At 44.4% G+C, this 19,912-nt stretch overlaps 1 protein-coding gene across 2 annotated transcripts in view; it reads left to right on the top strand.

Annotated features, from left to right (window-relative positions):
• TET3 (tet methylcytosine dioxygenase 3) overlaps nucleotides 1–19,912 on the top strand; it is a 117,161-nt gene that overhangs the window by 39,772 nt on the left and 57,477 nt on the right. The gene's annotated exons all lie outside the window — the stretch shown is intronic.

Below are 19,912 nucleotides of genomic sequence, written 5' to 3'. Positions count from 1 at the left end.
GCTCTCCCCTTTGCCCCTCTGTAATACCAGGCCACAGTATCCCACCTCACCCTACCCCACCCATTCCCTGGCTGGTTTGGTGTTAGCCTGGGACGGAGGCCATCGCTGGGGGGAGAGAGGGACTTTGACACTGGTCTGCCACTGCCTCTCCCTGAGATCAGGGCTGAGGAACAGAGATCACTGCCTTGGGTAGGGCCCAGCTGCTGCTTTCTGAAGAGTAACACCCTCGGTTTGGGGATGTGGGTTTTAACACCCCGTCACCCCCCTCTCCCCCACCCCAAAACTTTGAGGCCAGTGGCCGGGGATTGTTAATCCCCAGTCAGAGGTGTGTGTCCCAACTGAGGTATGTCCCGAGGGTGAGCCAGAGGGAGCAGGTTGCCTGTTCTCGGACCTCCTTGCCATGGAATACCTAAGGAGGTTCCAGAGTGGTTATTTGCATTACAAGGGCAGTGCTTAACAGATAATTGACTGTTAGGTTATCTTTTAGTAACAGAACTCCCTTGTATAATAGATATTAAAAACATGATTTGTTTTTTAACAAAGAATTTGCATTTAGCTTTTTAAGGGCATGCTTATTGCATATTATGCATTCTTTGTCTCACTTATTTTTATTTTATTGAATCGCTCGCAAACTTCCCCTCCAACTTTTTTTTTTTTTTTAATTCTAAGGGCCTTTGAACCAAGTTCCATTTCCTGTTTTCTAGTTATCTGTGACTCTACCCAGGGGATCAGCTGCTTTTAAGTCAGTGGTTCTCGTTTCCAGGCCCCCTGCCCATGCATTTCCAGAGCTCATCTCTCTCTTCCCCAACCCAGAGCTCAGGGCTGTCCCAGCTTGCTTTTCTCCCCACTCAAGAGTTGCCACCACTCCTACTGTCCCCTGCAGTGACGTGGGAGGTATTCTTCCCATCTTTCTTTGACGGAAAAGGGACCACCACTACTTTCCCTGAGATAAGACCCTCCTGTTTTCACTTTCACTTGTAACCCAGTAGGGAAATAAAAAGAGAGAGAAATGCTGATGAACGAGTTGCAGAGAATGAATTGCACGACACTCTTGCCTTTCCCTTTCCTCTGTCCCTGTCTCCCAACCATTGTTTGAGGGTGAGCTCACTGGCTCACCCACCCTCCTTGAGCTTGTGTTCAGTTTCTGCTTTTGCCTCAAAGCTGCTTATGGAGATGCAGATGAAGGATCAATGTGTGCTTTCTCCTTTTCTTAGCCTTTTAGACTCGGGGTAGAAGGTGGGTGATGAGAAGTGACTTTTTTTTTTTTTTGAAATTACAGTTTTATTGAGATATAAATCATATACAGTTCACCCATTGGCAGTGTACAATTCAGTGGTTTTAGTATAGTCAGGATTGTGCAACCAACACCACTCTCTTAGTTCACAAAATTTTTATCCATCCCTAAAAGAAACCCTGTGGCAAATAGCATTCACTCCTCTTTGTTCCCCTAACCCCCTCAGCCCCTGGCAACCACTTATCTTTCTGTCTCTGTGGATTTACCCAATCCATGCATTTCATATAAATGGAATGTTATAGTATATATCTTTAGTGTCTGGCTGACTTAGCATAACATTTTCAAGGTTCATCCATGTTGTAGCCTGTGTCAATACTTTATTCCTTTTCATGACTGCATAATATTCCATTGTATGCACAGATCACATTTTGTTTATCCATTCTTTAGTCACTGGACATGTAGGTTATTTTTACTTTGGGCTGTTATGAATAATGCTGCTATGAACATTTATATACACGTTTTTGTGTGAACATGCCCATTTTAAAATTGGGGTTTTTTGGTTAAGGGGTTGTAAGAGTTTGTTATCTCTTCTATATGAGTTCCTTGAATATGATTATATGTATATATGTATATGATTTATAAATTTTTTTCCCATTGTGTGGGTTTTTTTCACTTTTTTTTTTTAAGAGGCAGGGTCTTACTCTGTCATCTGGGCTAGAGTGCAGTGGAGTGATCATGGCTCACTGCACCTGGAACCCCTGGGCTCAAGGGATCCTCCTGCCTCAGCCTCCCAAGTAGCTAGGACTGCAGATGTGTGCCACCACCATGCCTGCCTAATTAAAAAAAAAATTATGTAGAGCGGGGGTCTTGCTTTGTTGCCTGGGCTGGTCTCAGACTCCTGGCATCAAGCAATTCTTCAGCCACCCAAAGCGCTGGAATTACAGATTTGAGTTACCATGCCTAGCCGTTTTTTTTTTTTTTTTTCACTTTCTTGATGGTGTCCTTTGAAACTCAAAAGTTTTTAGTTTTGATGAAGTACAGTTTATCTTTTTTCTTTTGGTCTCATATCTAAGAAAGTTCTGCCTAATCCAAGGTAATAAAGATTTATGTCTGTTTTAGAGTTTTATAGTTTTAGTTCTTACACTTGGGTCTTTGATCCATTTTGAGTGAGTTTTTGTATATGGTGTGAGGCAGGGGTTCACATGCTGTTACAACTGGATAACCGGTTGTCCCAATTAAAAGACTGTTCTTTTCCCATTTAATTATCTTAGTGTCTTCTCACTGTTTTGTAGATGTTTATAGTAGATGAGAGAGCTAGATTGGTCTTTATAGCTTTTTTATTGGTTACTTGCATGTATTGTTTGGTATTAACATTTACATGATGTACATCAGTTATCTTCAAAATTTCTGGTGAAGGACTAAGTTTTAAAAATTTCTAATTCATCATGGACTGATAATTTTGTAAAAATAAGAATGAATTACTAGAAAAATGATCATGTGCTTAGATGCCATGACAATGTCAAACTGTGATACAAGTTTCTAAAGTTAACACTCTTAGCTTTTGTATTTACCTTGTCACGGACTAATGGAGATAGCAGAATAGTGCTAGTCCATAGATCACACTTACAGGAGGCCTGGCCAAGACTCAGCTGGCCATGCTCAATCTGCTTGTCTCTTGCTGGGCATGTCTTCAACCAGTGTTTGTAGAACCATGGGCCTTAGGGGTCTCATGATTGTTACCTTGGGGTACTAGAACAGCAAATACTAGTGTTACTACTGCTTCTCCTCCAATCTTGAAAGGGGCAGTTGTCCCCAAAGGCTTACTAGACACGTACCTTTTATATTTGTAGTCACCCAAATAAGATGAAACCCTTGTACTAATGTGAGTAAAATCCTACCCCTACCTATTGTTATCAAGGTTGCTTCCTACAGCCTTCAAGGTTGAGTAGAATCCATCCATTCAGCCTTTAGTGCCAAGTTGCCATCCCTGTTCTCAAGGGAATAATAAGCCCAAATAGACATGGAAGGAGGAGGAAAGACACTATTCCAACAGTCAGTACGTCCCTTGGGAATATAGCAAACAGGAGAAAACCTAGAGATTCAGCCTCCGGGGCCCTGTGTGTGCTATATACATGCCAGAGAAAACAGTACAGCTATTAAAAATGAAATTCTTGAAGAATAGTTAACGATATAGGAAAATGTTTATACAGTTAGGGAAGAAATTAGCATATGAGAAAAAACTACTGATATACTCAGTCATCCCAGTTTTGTAAATTAAGTGTATGTTGCATAGTTAAAAAAGATACCAAATACAAACCATAGTCATCTTTGGGCAGTGGGAGATTTTTACATCTTTTTTATTTTCCACAGTGAAAAGAACCTCTTGTTCTGTCTCTCTCAGCAACTTCTGCTGAAGCTGTCCTTTCTGTTCCTTATTCTATGCCTATGACCTCTCTTTATTCTCTTGGATCATCCACCAGGGTTTTCTCTGGCTCTGTAATGAGTTTGTAGTATGCCTTTGATATCCTGTCAGTAACTACACTAGTGGCAGCTTCACTTGGAGATAAAGTCACTGTTAATATCAGTTTTCATTGCTTTCATCACATACTCAAAACCACAGAGTATGTATGTAACATGGGTTTATGTTGCCCTGCACATGTTAGTGATAGTGGTACAGTATCAGTTCCTAAAGGAACTTGCCTTTGAATAGGATCTAAGACAAAATCAAACGTCTAAAAAGTCCCTATCCAAGAGAAAGGACTCTGTTTGTTCACTACTCTATCCACAAAGAAGTGATGCGGAATGTATATTTGTTTGAGAGATAAATGAATGAATACATAATTATGTATGCATATAGGAAAGGAATGGTTGTTATAATGTGCTGATAGCATCAGTGGGTGACATAATTCTGTGGGCTGCAAATACTTATTTTCACTTTTTAAAAAAACTACCTAGTTTTCTCATTTGTGTGCTTGGTTTTACATAATTGGCAGTCTAACCTTCATACAGTATGGTATTCTGCTATTCTTCCTATTTCATCTAGCTTTTTTCGTTAGTGTTTATAATTGCAGGTTTAGATGAGTTGAATTGTATCATAGTTTACCAAACCAAGCCCCTCATACTGAGTTTTCAGCTTTCACTAATGTGTGGACAGATTTTTTTTTAATGCAAACTTATAAGCTCAAGTTTCTAGGAATAGCACTGCTTGATGGAAGTAGTCTTTATTGCTCTTGATAACATTTGCTTATGTGTTCATTTATTTGCTTATCTACAGATTTATTTACTTATTTATTTTTACTGTTTGAACCAAGACAGAAGTTGTAAGTTGTGAATTAGAAGGCACCCTGGCCTGGGAGCTGGGTGATGGGGGTTCAAGGCTCAGTGGGTTGAATATGAGTCCAACAGTAGTGTTCTGGGGTGGAAGCAGAGGCAGGGGGCCAGTCAAGGAGCCACCTCCTGAGTTTGTCCTTGTGAGAGATAAATGAGGAGAAAACAAAAAGAAGGCAGATCTGAAATGCTCTACAGGAGCAGTTGGCAGGACTAGGGTTTGCTTGCATATGGAAACATCAAGAGGACATCAGAGGGGATGGAAGGCTTTAGCCAGGATGCCCAGGGGAATGGATCTTAACGTGATTTTTTTTTGTAAAGGGATGTCCAGGGGAGGAGTTGCTGAGGAAAAGGAGGCAGGTGCTGAGTTAAGTTTTAAATGTGATGGGCTTAAGTTGCATTCAAGTGGAAGTGTGTCTGGTAGCTGGAAAGCAGTCAAGGAAAAAGGAAAATTTGGGGCTGTTGGTGCAGGCTGAGTGGTGGGGCCTTGATTGGAGGGGAGGCTTCTGAGGGGAGCATGGGGCGATGGAGAGCAGTGAGGGCAGGAGAGTGGAGAACAGCTCTGTTGAGGGGACGGAGGAGGAAAAGGAGAATGGAGGAGGACCAGTGACCGGCAGGGTCACGGAAACCCAGGGTGGGCAGGTGAGTGGGTGATCTGCTGCCACAGACAGGCCAGAGAGATGAGGGACCCCCGTGGCCTTCCTCATCACCCCGACTCTCAGAAACAGATAATGGTTGCGCAAATGCCGAGGTTCCTGTTCTGTTTCTCCAGCACTGCACCCAGGCCTTTCAGATGAACATGTGCAAACCCAGATTACTGGCATCTTTCAGTTATCTGGGCTAATAAACGAGTAGTGACTGTGGATAATGAAGCTTTACACACTAAGATGAGTTGTGTGACTTTTCCAGGAGTTTAGGATAAAGAGAATTAATTTGTGTTCCCCAATTTCCTGCCTTCTGGACAGCAGCAGGCTTCCCTAAATGGCATTTCCAGCCTACTCTGTGAAGTTGATCTTGTGGCTGATAGGTGGATACCCTCTGCCAAAAATTAATTTTCCTCTAGATTTTTGGGTGGTCACTTAAAGATTTATTTCTTTGAATGAAAAACTTAGGTCTTAAGTCCTTCAGAAAGGATTGAGTGGGGGCAAATACACAGGGATTCCTGTGAAAAGCTGAAATCCGTGAATATTTATTGAGGCACATGTGGGAGCTCATTCTCCAAAAGAATGATTAGAACCTTGGTACCTGGGAGGCCATGGGCATCCACTATTGACTCTGATGTTGGATTCTACTTTGCCACTCACCAATTCTGAGCTTTGGAGTATGTTAGTTATCCTCTCTGTACCTCATCTACTAAAATGGATGTGGAATTGTTGGAAGAATGAAAGGTTACATTTAAACATAAAGGTGCTTATTTAAAGTTTGCACTCAGCACTCAAAACTGTGGGCTGCTGTCCTCCTTCTCTAAACCTGGCCCCTTTGACACACCTGAGCTGTCAGTGGGTTTTGAGGGATTGGGGGCTTCTTTAGGGAAAGTACATGGAGCCTTTAGTGAAGGACTGGCTCTGCGGGGGACTGTGGTGTTAGCAATGCATGCTTTCTGTTTCTTTAGCCTATTAGACTTTTGGGGTAGGAGGTGTGGGTGATGAGGAGTAGATCTGTGCTGTTGGGTGGGAGGAGTTGTGAGAATGCCCTGCCTCGCTGGGAACTGATGGGGGCTTTTCTGGCCATGGGACGTGCACCACGGGGCTTGGGCGATGGCCCCAGCGGCTGCAAGAGGGGTGTGTCTCTGTGTGTGTGTGTGTGTGTGTGTGTGTGTGTGTTAGGGGAATTGAGGCCCTTGTCTGTGTGTGTGTATGTGTATGTGTGTGTGTGTGTGTGTGTTAGGGGAGTTGAGGCCCTTGCTGGGTCTGGCTGAGGAGCTGCCTCCGCGTCATGACCTGGTTCTTGTGTGCTGGCAGCTTCAGAGCAGCTGCTGCTGCTTTTTGCCAGGCCTCAGATGTGGTTAGGCTCGATTTCCTCCCGGCTGGCCTCTGGCCACCGGCTGCTTGAGGCAGGGGCTTCCGTCAGGAGAGCTGGATCCTGCTCTGGGCCGCAGATCAAGAGGCTAGGGGTGGGGCATGGGGAGCCTGCAGAGCAGCCTGCAGCTGTGCTCCCCCTTCACCCCCACCTGCTGCAGGGGAGCGTGTGCTGCCCAGGTGATAACTTTGCATAGGTCAGAGTTGCAGGGCTATAGTTTGGAGTTCTGGTCCGAGAACAGCAAGTTAGTTACATAGAACTTTTAATGGGTGGGAGTTTCAGGCTTGGCACCCCATCTCAACTAGGCTTATCTTCACCTTCCAGTGCGTCTCATCTGTTAGACATTTTCTTCATTTTCTTTCTGCATTATGTGTGATCTGCCTCTGTGTTATAACTGCATACAACTCTCTAGCAACAGAAATAGCACAAAAAATACCCAGAAATTTTCCCTGACTGCTCCCTTCTCGTCTCGTTCACAGACATGTGTAGTTTGCAATTTCAGGTGTTTTATAGATGTTCTATTCTTAAATCTTTTTCCCCTAAATAAAAATGAAAATACCTATGATAAATTTTGGAAACTATAAACAAGAAAGTTACTCATCCTCTATCACGCAGAGGATAAGCACTGTTAACATTTCTGTATGATTCCCCTTGCTGTTTTGTGTGTTTACACAGGCATGCATTGTGATTGAATTGAATTGTTAAATTGGGCAATATTTTGAATCCTATTTTTTCCCCCGTTTCAAATAGTATGTACTTCCCCCATCATAAAAACCCTCTGAAAGCATTCATTTAATAAGTACATTCTCAAGTTTCACTTTTTCATTTAATACATTTAGTTTTATGTTCTTATTCCATATCATTTTAAGCAGTTGTGTACATCTACTGATTAAATATTATAAACAGGCATACGTTGGAGACACTGCAGGTCCGGCTCTAAACCACTGCAATAAAGTGAATATGGCAGTACAGCTGGTCACGTGAATTTTTTGGTTTCCCAGTGCATATAAAAGTTGTGTTTACATTATATTGTAGTCTAGCAAGTGTGTGATAGTATTATGGCTAAAAAAAAATGTGTACATACCTTAATTTTAAAATACGTTTTTGCCAAAAAATGCTAACAAAGTAAGCACATGCTATTGAAAATGACACCAGTAAGATTTGCCCAATGTGGCTGGGCACGGTGGCTCACTCCTGTAATCCCAGCACTTTGGGAGGCTGAGGCGGGCTGATCACCTGAGGTCAGGAATTCGAGACCAGCCTGGCCAACATGGCCAAACCCCATCTCTACTAAAAACACAAAAATTAGCCAGGCATAGTGGCGGGCACCTGTAATCCTAGCTACTCGGGAGGCTGAGGCAGGAGAATCGCTTGAACCCAGGAGGCGGAGGTTGCAGTGAGCCGAGATCGTGCCATTGCACTTTAGTCAGGGCAACAAGAGCAACACTCTGTCTCAGAGAAAAAAAAAGAAAAAGAGACTTGCCCAATGTGAGGTTGCCACAAACCTTAAATTCGTCATTAAAAAAAAAAAACAACAAACCACCCCCAACATCTGTGAAACACAATAGAATGAAGCACAATAAAACAAGGTATGGCTGTATTATAGTTTTTATTTTTTTATGTATTACTTGAACCATACTTGACCCTAGTATTTTATATATGTTAAACAGATAAAGCATAATAATAAACACATGCCAGTTCCCCAAGTTAGCTGGAATATTGCCAACATCATTGAAATTACCTGGGTGTTTTCCCCCAGCCCTATCTCCCTTCTTCACCTCCAGAGGTAACCATTACCTTGAATTTTGTTATCATTCCCTTGCTTTTTAAAGTCTTCATTATATAAGTTTGCATTCCTGTACAATACATTTAATTTTGCTTGCTTGTTTGAGGTTTGTAGACTCAGTAGGACATATGTAGTCCTCGAGCGTTGATTTAAAAAAAAAAAAAAAACCCTGTTGTAGTTTCTGGGATTCGTTGATGTTCCTGTGGCTCATTCATTGACACTGCTCTATAATATTCCATTGTCCATTCTGTAGTTTATGGGCCTTTAGAAATATTTCCATGATGTGATTTTTATGAGTAATGCTGCTGTGAAAATTTATGTACATGTCTCCTGATGCATGTGTACAAAGCTTTCCTAGGAGTCAGATTGCTGGGCTGTAGGAGATGTGCATGTTTGACATTAAAAGGTAGCACCACAAACCTTTTCAAAGTATTTGTTCTGTTTTGCCTTCCTGACAGTGAGGTATAAGAAGTGGTTGTTGAGGGCCGGGCGCAGTGGCTCATGCCTGTAATCCCAGCACTTTAGGAGGCTGAGGCAGGCAGATCACGAGGTCAGCAGACCAAGACCATCCTGGTTAACATGGTGAAACCCTGTCTCTACTAAAAAATACAAAAAAAAAAAAAAAAAAAAATCAGCCAGGTGTGGTGGCGGGCACCTGTAGTCCCAGCTATTCGGGAGGCTGAGGCAGGAGAATGGTGTGAACCTGGGAGGCGGAGCTTGCAGTGAACCAAGATTGTGCCACTGCACTCCAGCCTGGGTGACAGAGTGATACTCCGTCTCAAAAAAAAAAGTTATTGGGGCCGGGCATGGTGGTTTGAGGTCAGGAGTTCGAAACCAGCCTGGCCAACATGGTGAAACCCTGTCTCTACTAAAAATACAAAAATGAGCTGGGCATGGTGGTGGGCGCCTGTAATCCCAGCTACTCGGGAGGCTGAGGCAGGAGAATGGCGTGAACCTGGGAGGCGGAGCTTGCAGTGAGCCGAGATCACACCACTGCACTCCAGCCTGGGCAACAGAGCGAGACTCCGTCTCAAAAAGAAAAAAAAAATATATATATATATATATATATAGTTATTGGGTCCAGGCATGGTGGTTTAAGGTCAGGAGTTTGAAAGCCGCTTGACCAACATGGTGAAACCCTGTCTCTACTAAAAATACAAAAATGAGCTGGGCATGGTGGTGGGCACCTGTAATCCCAGCTACTCGGGAGGCTGAGGCAAGAGAATCACTTGAGCCCAGGAGGTGGAGGTTGCATTGAGCTGAGATAGTGCCATTGCACTCCAGCCTGGGCGACAGAGTGAGACTCCGTCTCAAAAAAAGTATGTGGTGGCTCCTGCCTGTAATCCCAACACTTTGGGAGGCCGAGGTGGGTGGATCCCTTGAGGCCAGGAGTTTGAGACTAGCCTGACCAACATAATGAAACCCCTTCTCTACTAAATAAATAAATAAGCAAGCAAGCTGGGTGTGATGTTGTGCGCCTGTAGTCCCAGCTACTTGGGAGACTGAGGTACAAGAATCATTGAGCCCGGGAGGCAGAGGTTTCAGTGAGCCGAGATCCCACCACTGCACTCCAGCCTGGGCGACAGAGTGAGACTCTGTCTCAAAAAAAAGTTCTTGCTAAACCCCGTCGGCACTTGGTATTAAACTAAAATACCCTCTCGCGGTGCTTACTATGTACCTGGTACTATTATAAATGCTCTTCATATATTGTTTAATTTTCATAATAATCTTGTGATATGGGTACTGTTACTCATCCCCAATTTACAGGTGACAAAACAGAGGCACAGAGAGATTAGCTAACTTGCTTATGGTCACACAGCTAGTAAGTGGTGGGGCCACGATTCAAACTAAATGTTCTTCCTCTTCAGTCCTACATAATAGGTGTAAAATGGAATCTTCTTGTGATCTTATTTTGTATTTTTCTGATTACTGATGATACTGAGTATTTTTTCATACGTTTATTCCCTTTTCATGAAGAAGAAATATAAAATTTAAAACCATCTCCCTATTGTTGGGGCACTCAGGTTGTTTGTAATTCTCTGCTATTCATGCTTGAGGGAAAATCATTGGCACATGTAGCTTTTTTATGTCTTCTGTTGGCTTGTTTACTTTTACATTTCCAGTGAAATTAAGAGTACTTAGTGGTTAAAAATGGCTGTGCTCTTCCACATTGCCTTGTGATCTTGAGGCAATTACTTGCCCTCTCTGTGTTTAGTGTCCTTATCTCTGATCTCCACTTTGGAGGAGCCTGTGGTGATTAAATGAGATAAGTGAATGTGCGACAATTCGCATGATACTCTGCCTGTCATAAGAGGGTTCCATCAGAGTCACGTAGAGACTTTTCCTGGTTCCTTCTTTTCCTTTCTTCCTCGAACCCACATTAATTACTGTTAGGTCAGAGGACATGAACAAAGTCCTGTGCTTCTGCCAGATATGACCTCAGGGAATTAGGCCCATTTCAGCTTTTTTCTAAGTATCACCCCAGCCACTGACAGATTTGCTGTATCTGCCCATTTTGTAGTAGGAAAAAAAATTAGATTTTAAAATGTTTTACTGGTATGCATGCAGTAATCACAAGAACAACTGCCTCCCCCTCCCCCCATATAAGAATGCCCTCTGCCAACGTATAATGCTCTCAAGAAGTTAGACATAATCCTGGAGTTGCTGTCTGCAGAGGTGGCCAGTTTGGGTATGGAGGTTGCAGACATGGGACTGGGCTAGCCAGTGTGCCCATGGGCACACACTCACTTCTGCAAGAACAGGCAGATGTGCACATCCTCTGCAAGGGTTCCCCTAAAACTCTCTTTCTGCACTCGCTTATTAGTTTTATCAATAAATCTTCCGAAGGGAGAATCCTCTTAAGAAATGAATAATTGATCAGCCCTAGACAGAACATGCCATAAATACAACCCATTTGCTATTAGAGAGAGTGGGGCCATCCATTTGGTGGCAAGGAAGAAGGAATTAGCTTTGTAAGGAGGTGGATTCTGAACTCTAGGACTGAGATAAAGGATGAGGCTGGAAAGAGCAGCCCCTTGAACAGCTGCTGTGGATCAGAGTAGCTGAGCTGGTGGTATGTGTGGTTGGGAAAGTACTGGGTGGAGTTTACTGGCTTAGCAGGGTGGGGTGTTGCCACCACTATCTTGGAGTCCCATGAGAATTCGCTTCAGGAGATTCCTTTGCAGAGAATGGGCTACTGGGCTCTGAAGGTTGACTACAGGCTAGTTCATTCTGGCCAAAAACACCTTCTTGGACATGGTTCTTCTAATATGGTGTGTAACTGCTGACAATCAGCAAAACAGCCCTCCAGACTCTGTTCCTCTTGTAACTTCCCGTTTCTTAGAGGCCTTAAGAAGGTATAGCCAGTCAGGACTTTGCTCTTTCAAGATAACATTCTTGTCTTCTCTCTTCCCTATTTTCCTTTAATAGAGAATTGCTGATCTGGTTTTGATGTGTTGAGAGTAAGGAAGGATTTGGGAAACCTGGTGTCATATCTGTATCCTTCACTGTGTTGTTGACTGAATGAGGTGTTTAGGGAGTGGCGTTCCACACTTTTCCAGCCTTGCCTGGCATCTGGGGGGCTCTGGAGTCCCCTGGGTGGGGAGAGCAGGGTGCTGCTGTTGAATGCCTGCAGATGTCTGGAGGACCAGCTCTGGGGATTTGGGAGTCTTAAGAAGGCAGTGCACCGTAGAGGAGGAGGCAGGGGACCTTGTGAGCTAGCCAGGCGGGGTGCAGGGTCACCTTCAGCACAGGGTCCCCAGCTCTCTGAAGGTGGGAAATGTGACTGGGGTTGGCGATGCTGTATGCACATATGAACTCTTCATGGAGTATAGTGAAGAGTTATGTCTCTTCTTGGATCTGAGAAGGGCATTTTCTCTGCCTGAGTAATGTTTCCTGCCTCTCAATCTCCTAGTAACAAATTCCTGCTGCCCCTAGGTGATGGGAACACACCTCCAACTTGGGGAAGCCCTAGCCTGGGATGGGCATACCCCCTTTCAGTGATATTGTGAAGCAGGGAAGAAACCTGATGGGGTTGGGTGGGAGGACCCAGCGAGGGCAGGGGAAAGAGGTTTGCACCTGGAAGTTGGCAGTAAGATGTGCAGCACCAGCACCTTGGGCTTCTCTGGAGGCCCCTGTAGCCTTTGCAGACCTCTACCATGTGTACATTGTAATGGGTGCCATAATAGCAGAGAGATCACCAACTCTGCCTAGAGCTTCCATGGGTCATCTCAAAGTATAGGGGTGATGAGGCTTGCACCAGCCAGGTCCCTGGGGAGGAAGCAGTGACAGAGCTTTTTGAATGCATTCTAGAGACTCCGGTAGGTTTTGAAGGTGTGGCAGATGCCTGGTTCCCTAGGAGCAAATGGTGTAGTTGACCATACACTCTTATGAAAAGATCCCTAACAGGACGTGGCTGTGCACGGTAACTGTAGGCTCTGGGGCAGCCTGTGGTGGAAAGGACTGGTCAAGGAGGACTTTCTCAGGGAGGGATTGATTCTGTTCCTTGTCTCACTGCTAAATTTAATCACTTACCTCCATAACCACGTTTCATCCCCATCTGTCTGCTAGTGCCTTAGTTCAGGTCCTTATTGTTACTAATCTGGACAGCTGCATAGTCTCCTAACTGGTCTTTGGGTCACCAGCCTCGAACCCTGCAGTCTGTCTTCTGCAAGATGCCTGAATGCCCCTCCTGAGATGTAAATCTGCTCTCTGTAGCATTCAGGCTGTGGTCCACACACCTGCCTCCCCTGCCTTTGCGATCAAGATACACTCAACAGCTTATGCATCTCCAAGCCTGCCAGGGCTTATGATTCTGTGCCTTTGCACATGCTATTCCTTCCATCTGGAACTCCTGCAGAATTCTTCCCCTTCTTCCAAAATACCTGCTACTTTCTCCAGCCTCTCTGAGATTTCTTTGAGATAAAACCTTCCTGGACACCCACCTGCCCACCTGCCCAGATAGCTGTATATACTGAGCCACCACAGGCCCCTGTAGATACTGCTTTCACAGCACTGATATGATTTAGGGCATTGACTTACAGGCCTTTTTCTTCCTTTTCATCTTAAAACTTTTTGGGGTTCCTGAAATACATAGTCTGGTCTATTGTCAGGCAACAAATCACCCCAAAATACAGTAGTATAAAACAGTAATCATTTTGTTATGCCCAGGGATTCTGTGGATTGGGAAGTCAGAAGTGACAACAGCGTGGGTAGCTTCTATATGTTCCTTGATATTTAGGGTCTCAGCTAGGAAGGCATAAAAGCTGGAGGTAACTTAATGACTGGGCTGGAATCCTCAAAGGGCTCCTTCACTCACACATTTGGCAGATGATGGCAGCTGTTGGCTGGGACCTCAGCTGGGAATGTCAGCTGACTCCTCCATGTGGCCTCTCCACATGGCCTGGGCTTCCTCACAGCATGGTGGCTGGGCTCCAAGAGTGAGAATCCCAAGAGAACCAGGCAGAAGCTGAATTGCCTTTTATGATCTAGCTTTGAAAGTCATGTAGCATCACTTCTATCATCACAAGCCCACCCAGATTGAAGAGGAGGGAACATAGACCCCCACCTCTCCATGGGGGAAATGTCCAAGTCACACAGTAAGAAGAGCATGTGGAATGGAGGGAATGTTGTGGCTATCTTTGGAACACACAGTATGTCACACGTATTAAGCACTTGATGCATATGAATGGCATTCTTAAACTGAAGATTGAAGCCAGGGTGGACAATGAGGAAGAGTTATGAAGTTGGTGGCTGGGAGTCTTAAGAGAGGGTATGTTCAAGAGATTGTAGAGTGGAGAAGAGTGTGTGTGTGGTGTGTGTGCATGCACACGTATGTGTGGTCAGGGAGGGGGCTTGGGGATACATAGAGTTGCTTAAAGGACCCACTGTCAGGTGAGACAATTAAAACATACACACAGAAAGACCCAGATTGGTAAGGCAGGGATGGAAAGGGAGGAGATAAAATTGAGAGACAGTTCACATTTAGAATTGTTTGGATCCAATGACTGCACACATTGGAAGAATATGGGTAACATTTGGGTTGGGAATGTTGGTGAATGCAAAAATAGGAAAGTTAGGAAAGTTGCTCTCAGGAGGGAGAGTTCAGTTCTGTTTTAGACAAGCTGACTCTCAGTGGGCTTACGGCATGGTCTAGGGGTTGGAGCTAGCTGGAGGGTAGTTGAGAAGTCCAGACAGAAAGCAGACATTTAGACCAGGCATGGGGGCTCACACCTGTAATCCCAGCACTTTGGGAGGCCGGGGCAGGAAAATTGCTTGAGCTCAGCGGTTTGACACCAGCCTGGACAACATAGCAAGACCTTGTCTCTACTAAAAATAAAATCAGCTGGGCATGGTGGTGCATACCTGTGGTCCCAGCTACTTGGGAGGCTGAGGTGGGAGAATCAGTTGAGGCTGCATTAAGCCATGATCGCGCAACTGCACTCCATCATGGGCAACAGAGCAGCAAGACCCTGTCTCAAAAAAAGGAGCATCTCACAGTGATGTTTGCTGGAGCCCAGAAGGGAATGAGAATTGAGGGGAAAAGCGGAGGGTTTCTGAGCTGGGATGGGTCTGAGCTGAGGCTTCAAAAGGGCTAAACTGGTCCCCATCCTCCTCTGGCATTGTCCTGCCTCCCTGCCGATAATTGCCAAATAGCTGCTTGCTTTTCTTTTCCGCATCTCTATTGATAAGAACTTGTTTCCTCTGGTTGTTAGGGGGACTGGTTTCAGTGCATTTTCTAGTATCTCTGAGTATTAAGCAAATTCTTCCCTAGATGGAACCTAAGCTTTTCTCTCTCTTTACCCATTTTCTAATTCCATCCCTTAAGGCCACTCAAAACAAGTCTAATTCTTTTCCCAAACAGTAGGCCTTCAGATGTTTAAAGACTTTCTGGAGTTTTATCTTGTTCAGGACCAGAAGGGAGCTGTTCCTCTTGTGGTTTTGAACCCTCATGCTCGCCTTCCTCTCTGCCCAGAGGGTGCGGCCCCACAGGGAAGCCTGCATTCAGGTGGGGACTGTCTGGGTCACAAGCAGGGCTGTCACTGCTTGTGCTGTAGTCCTGTTCAGGTCAGGTCATAGCTGTGTGTGTCAGGCTGGGTCAGAACCCATTAGTAGACCCCAAAATCAACTTAGAAGGTTGCAACCTGCATTTAAAAATAAAGAAGAAAGATACATTAATGTATCTGTTAAGGCGAAGTACTGTTTTACAAAACTTGTATATAAGTAGCTAATGGATCACAGCGTAAAATGTATTTCTTACTGTGGATTGTAGTGAAAATTTTTGAAAAAAACTGGGTTATAAGACCCTTTGAAGCTGCCACATCACATCATACTGGGTGTGCCATCAGTTAGCTCTCAGGGTTTTACCTCTTCTGATTCCTAAGACATTTTTATGGGTACCGCTGCTGCTATTACATGCTTCTTCCATCTTTAATTTATTTGCACAGATGTGGCTTGGGGCCTAAGTATGAGACCCTGTTTACCCTTTCAGATTTTTTTTCTTTCTAGTCTGTTGACCTTTTGGCACCTGGTTCTGTCACTCAACATAGCTTTATCCCTTCTATTTCCAACATCTACGTATTTATTAAGTGAGCCTTCTCTATCATTATTGATAAATATGTTGAACAGGATAGTTGCAAGAACAGAGCCCTGTGGCAGACCACTAAAGACCCTTCTCCCAGTTGATACACCTCTTGTACCCTTTGAGCATGGTCATTTAACCAGTGGTGAACCAGCCCTTTCAGCCTGTAGTTCTCTGTAGCTGGCCTCAAAAGGGTCATGGCAGACCTTGTGAAACTTGAACATCCACAGCCGAAGTTGCAAAGTCAAAGGCCTACAGGGGGTTGGCAGGTAACACAAGTGAGTGAAGTGATAATTAATTCAAGCAATTAATAAGTAATTCCTGACCCCAGCCTTGGTTTCAAGAAGGCAGTGTGGAGTGGGGAAGCTGGGGGTGAGTTGGAGTAGTTATATCCTATGTAAGGAGTAGCCACTGCTCAGTTACAGACAAAGTTGCCCGTAGAAGCGTGGATCTTCAAGAAAATCCAGGTTTCATGTGGAATTTGATTTTTGAATGTTGGCAAAACAAAAACATTAACACCATATAGGCAAGTAAAACAAACTTGTGGGAGATTTGGCCGGAAGCTCTCACCTTTGTGACCTGTCAGCCACAGTATCTCCCCATTTACTGTCCAATGACCCCATGACTCAAAGCACTAAGATTGTTTGGATGTTGGTAGGTTAATGGCCTTCCGTGGACCTGACTCCCTGTGGTTCTTACCTGGGCTGTTCTTAAATGCAGCAGACTGAGAGTTGGGAAGGACGCTTCTCCTTCTCTTGCCTGTTTGCCCCGTCTCCTGCTGGCAGGTTTCCTCCAGCATCACTGACAGATGTTGAGAAAGGTATCAGTGGGATCTCTTGGTTGGGAAATGGGAATTTAGAGTTTCTTAAGATCTCCCTATCCATACTGGCTTCACTTACCTCATATCTACATCTACTTTTCCCTTTCTCCTCTTTTTGGTCCGAGGAGCATTTTCCTTCCCAGGGCCTTCAGAGGCACAAGAGCCATCCTAACCCTTCCTTGTTCTTATTCACACACCAAAAATAACTTTTAAAATCCCTTTTAGTTGTCTTGACCATTTTGGGGAAGCCTCCACTCATGTAGCATTAGTCTCCCTGACACTGTTTTTGTAAATCTGTGCTACTCTCGGGTGTTTCTTCTTGGTTATGCATGCTCTTTCCGTCTTCCTACATAAGCATGTAAGATTTGACCACTTCAGATTGTATAGCCTTGTTAGCCACACTAGTTTAGGCTTCTAAGAAAGAAGAGAGTGCTGGGTGATCCACCACATTCCTAGACTTCTGAAAGGTAGTCTCCCACTGGGGTCAGGGAAAAGCTGGTACATTCCATGGCCTGTGGGGATGGCAGGCCTTTCCTTTGCCTGAGTGTTACTGCTCCAGCTGTGGGCAGGAAGCACAGGAGTCATTGAGATTTGGACCCTGCCTGCCTGGAGCCACCATCAAGTGGGGGAGGGAGGCAGCTGCTTGAACAAATAACAGTAGTGGCATGCGATAAGTGCTAATGAAGGTGCCTTGGGAATCCAGGGAAGGAGCCACAGATAATTCTGTGTAGTAGGTAGGGGAAGAGGTGACACTGAGCTGATGCTTGAAGGATAAGCCAGGGAGGCCGCTCTAAGAGGCTGAGAAGGGCATTCCAGGCAATGAGAACTGTGTGTACAAAGCCTGGTGACGTCAGAGAACATGGCCTGTTAGAAAAGCATGAGGGTCTTTTGTGGCCAGAATGGAGGCAAGGGTGAGGATGAGACAGGAACTGCGGGCTGGGGCCTCTGCTAACCTCCCACAGAGCTCATCCCAAACCCTAGTTTCCCACCACACTTAGGAGCCCATGATGGCCTTGCCTGACAGTCTTAGCACTGGCATCTTTTTAGCCACCTACTTAAAACACTTTGAGGCCAGACACAGTGTCTCACACCTATAATCCCAACACTTTAGGAGGCTAAGGCCAGAGGATCATTTGAGGCCAGAAGTTAGAGATCAGCCTGGGCAACACAGCAAGACTCAGGCTCTAAAATTAAAAAAAATAAAAAATAAAAAAATTAGCTGGGCGTGGTACATGCATCAAGTCCTAGCTACTTGATAGGCTGAGGTGGGAGGATCGCTTGAGTCCAGGAGTTCAAGGCTGCAGTGAACTGTGATCACACCACTGCAGGAGTTCAAGGCTGTAGTGAACTATGATCATGCCACTGAACTCCAGCCTGGGTGAGAGTGTGTCTGTAAAATAAATAAATAAAACACTTTGTGTTATATTTGAGGGACTGATTTCTTATTTAGCTTTTTATTTTCACAGAATTTAAAAATTTATAGAAAAATAGCAGGGATCATACTTGGGACTTCACATACCCCAAATGTGTAGGTTTTGCCTCATGTATTTATCATCTTGTCTGTATAGACATATTTTTCCATATGCGTATAGTTTTTTTCTGAATCATTTGAGATTAAATTGAGTACATGATGTTCCTCAACTTACGACTGAGTTACATCCCAATAAACTAATCATAAATTGAAAGTATTGTAAGTCAAAAATAGGCATTTTATAGACATGATGGGATGCTAAAACACAGAACACAATATCCAGAAAGCCCTAACAGCATGGAACACTGGAGCCTCAGTCGTTTACCTTGGTGATTGCGTGGTTGACCAGGGGATCTGGCTTGCTGCCACTGCCCAGCATCGCGAAAGTGTTGCTAGCCTCAGAAAAGATCAAAATTCAAAGTATGGTTTCTGTTGAATGCCTGTCACAAAGTCAGAATCTTAAGTGGAACCATCGTAAGTTGGGGACTGTCTGTACTGTCCCTTTACTCCTAAATACTTCAGTATGTGTATCCTGAGAACAAGGGCATTCTCTTACATAACCCATTGTCTAATGATCCAAGTCAGGATTAGGGATGACAGAATATTATCTTATCCACATCCATATTCACATTTCATGACTTGTCCCAAGTAAAAATAGTGTGCTTTTCCCCAGTCTAAGGTCTAAGCCATGAACACGCATTTAGCTGTTCTTTTTAAGGGAAGAGATTGTTCTCTTCAAAAAGTTTCAAAGTCAAGAAAAACAATACAGGTACTTTCTAGAACGCCCTTCAATTTGGGTTTATCTGATGTTTCCTTGTGATTAGATTCAGGTTATACATTTTGGCAGGAGTTCTATGTGAGTGGTGTTAAGTCATCCGCAATGTCTTACATCAAGAGGCACATGGTGTTGTTTTGTCTCAGTATTGGTGATGATTATAACTTTGGTCATTTGGGTTAAGGTGGTGTCTGTCTACCAGATCTCTCCACTACAGTTACTATTGTAATTATGTAATTTTAGAGGAGATGCTTTGAGACCGTGCATACATCCTGTACCTCATCATGCTTTCACCTGCTGCCACTGATGGCTTTTTAAATCCATCAGTCCTTCCGTGTTTTCTCTTAGCATTCTATGGTAAGGAAGAGCTTTCCTTTCCTAAGGGATGGGTCTGCAAACTCAATTTCACATCTTTGTATTCACTTTTCTCTTCCTCTCATCCTTCCCCTTTGGTGTGCTTTTGGGGATATGAGGTATATAGTGGTGGTTCTTGTGCTTGGGGAGAGGCCTGAATCCTCTAAGCAGCAACTTGCTTGTCTTTGGCAGGACTGACCTGGCATGGGGCTAAATGCATGCTGTGTCAGATCATCGGCGTTTCCCTCAGGCCTGGGGCTGTGTGTGGGAATGTGGTCTCTTGCCAGCTTTCTGTGCTCAGCCTGGGCTTAAGTGAGGACAGTTTTAGGGGGAGAAAAGAACTATGGGTCCCCACTAGGAAGCCATGGCTGACCCATGGTCCAGGCTGAATTTGTTCATCAAAGCTCCTCTTTCCCTACCCCTACGAACCCACACTTCACACTTAGAGCACGTGTGTACACACAGGCTTGGTTGGATTTCTTTCCATCTTGACAAAAAACAAAATAAAGTCCTAGTGTGACTTTGATCATTGTGAATTAAGGACCTT

The sequence above is a fragment of the Gorilla gorilla genome, chromosome 12 (genome assembly GCF_029281585.2).
Source record: "Gorilla gorilla gorilla isolate KB3781 chromosome 12, NHGRI_mGorGor1-v2.1_pri, whole genome shotgun sequence".
NCBI classification, from domain to species: Eukaryota; Metazoa; Chordata; class Mammalia; order Primates; family Hominidae; genus Gorilla; species Gorilla gorilla.
The sequence above is the reverse complement of the archived record's forward strand: the minus strand, read 5'-3'. Positions and strand labels throughout refer to the sequence as shown.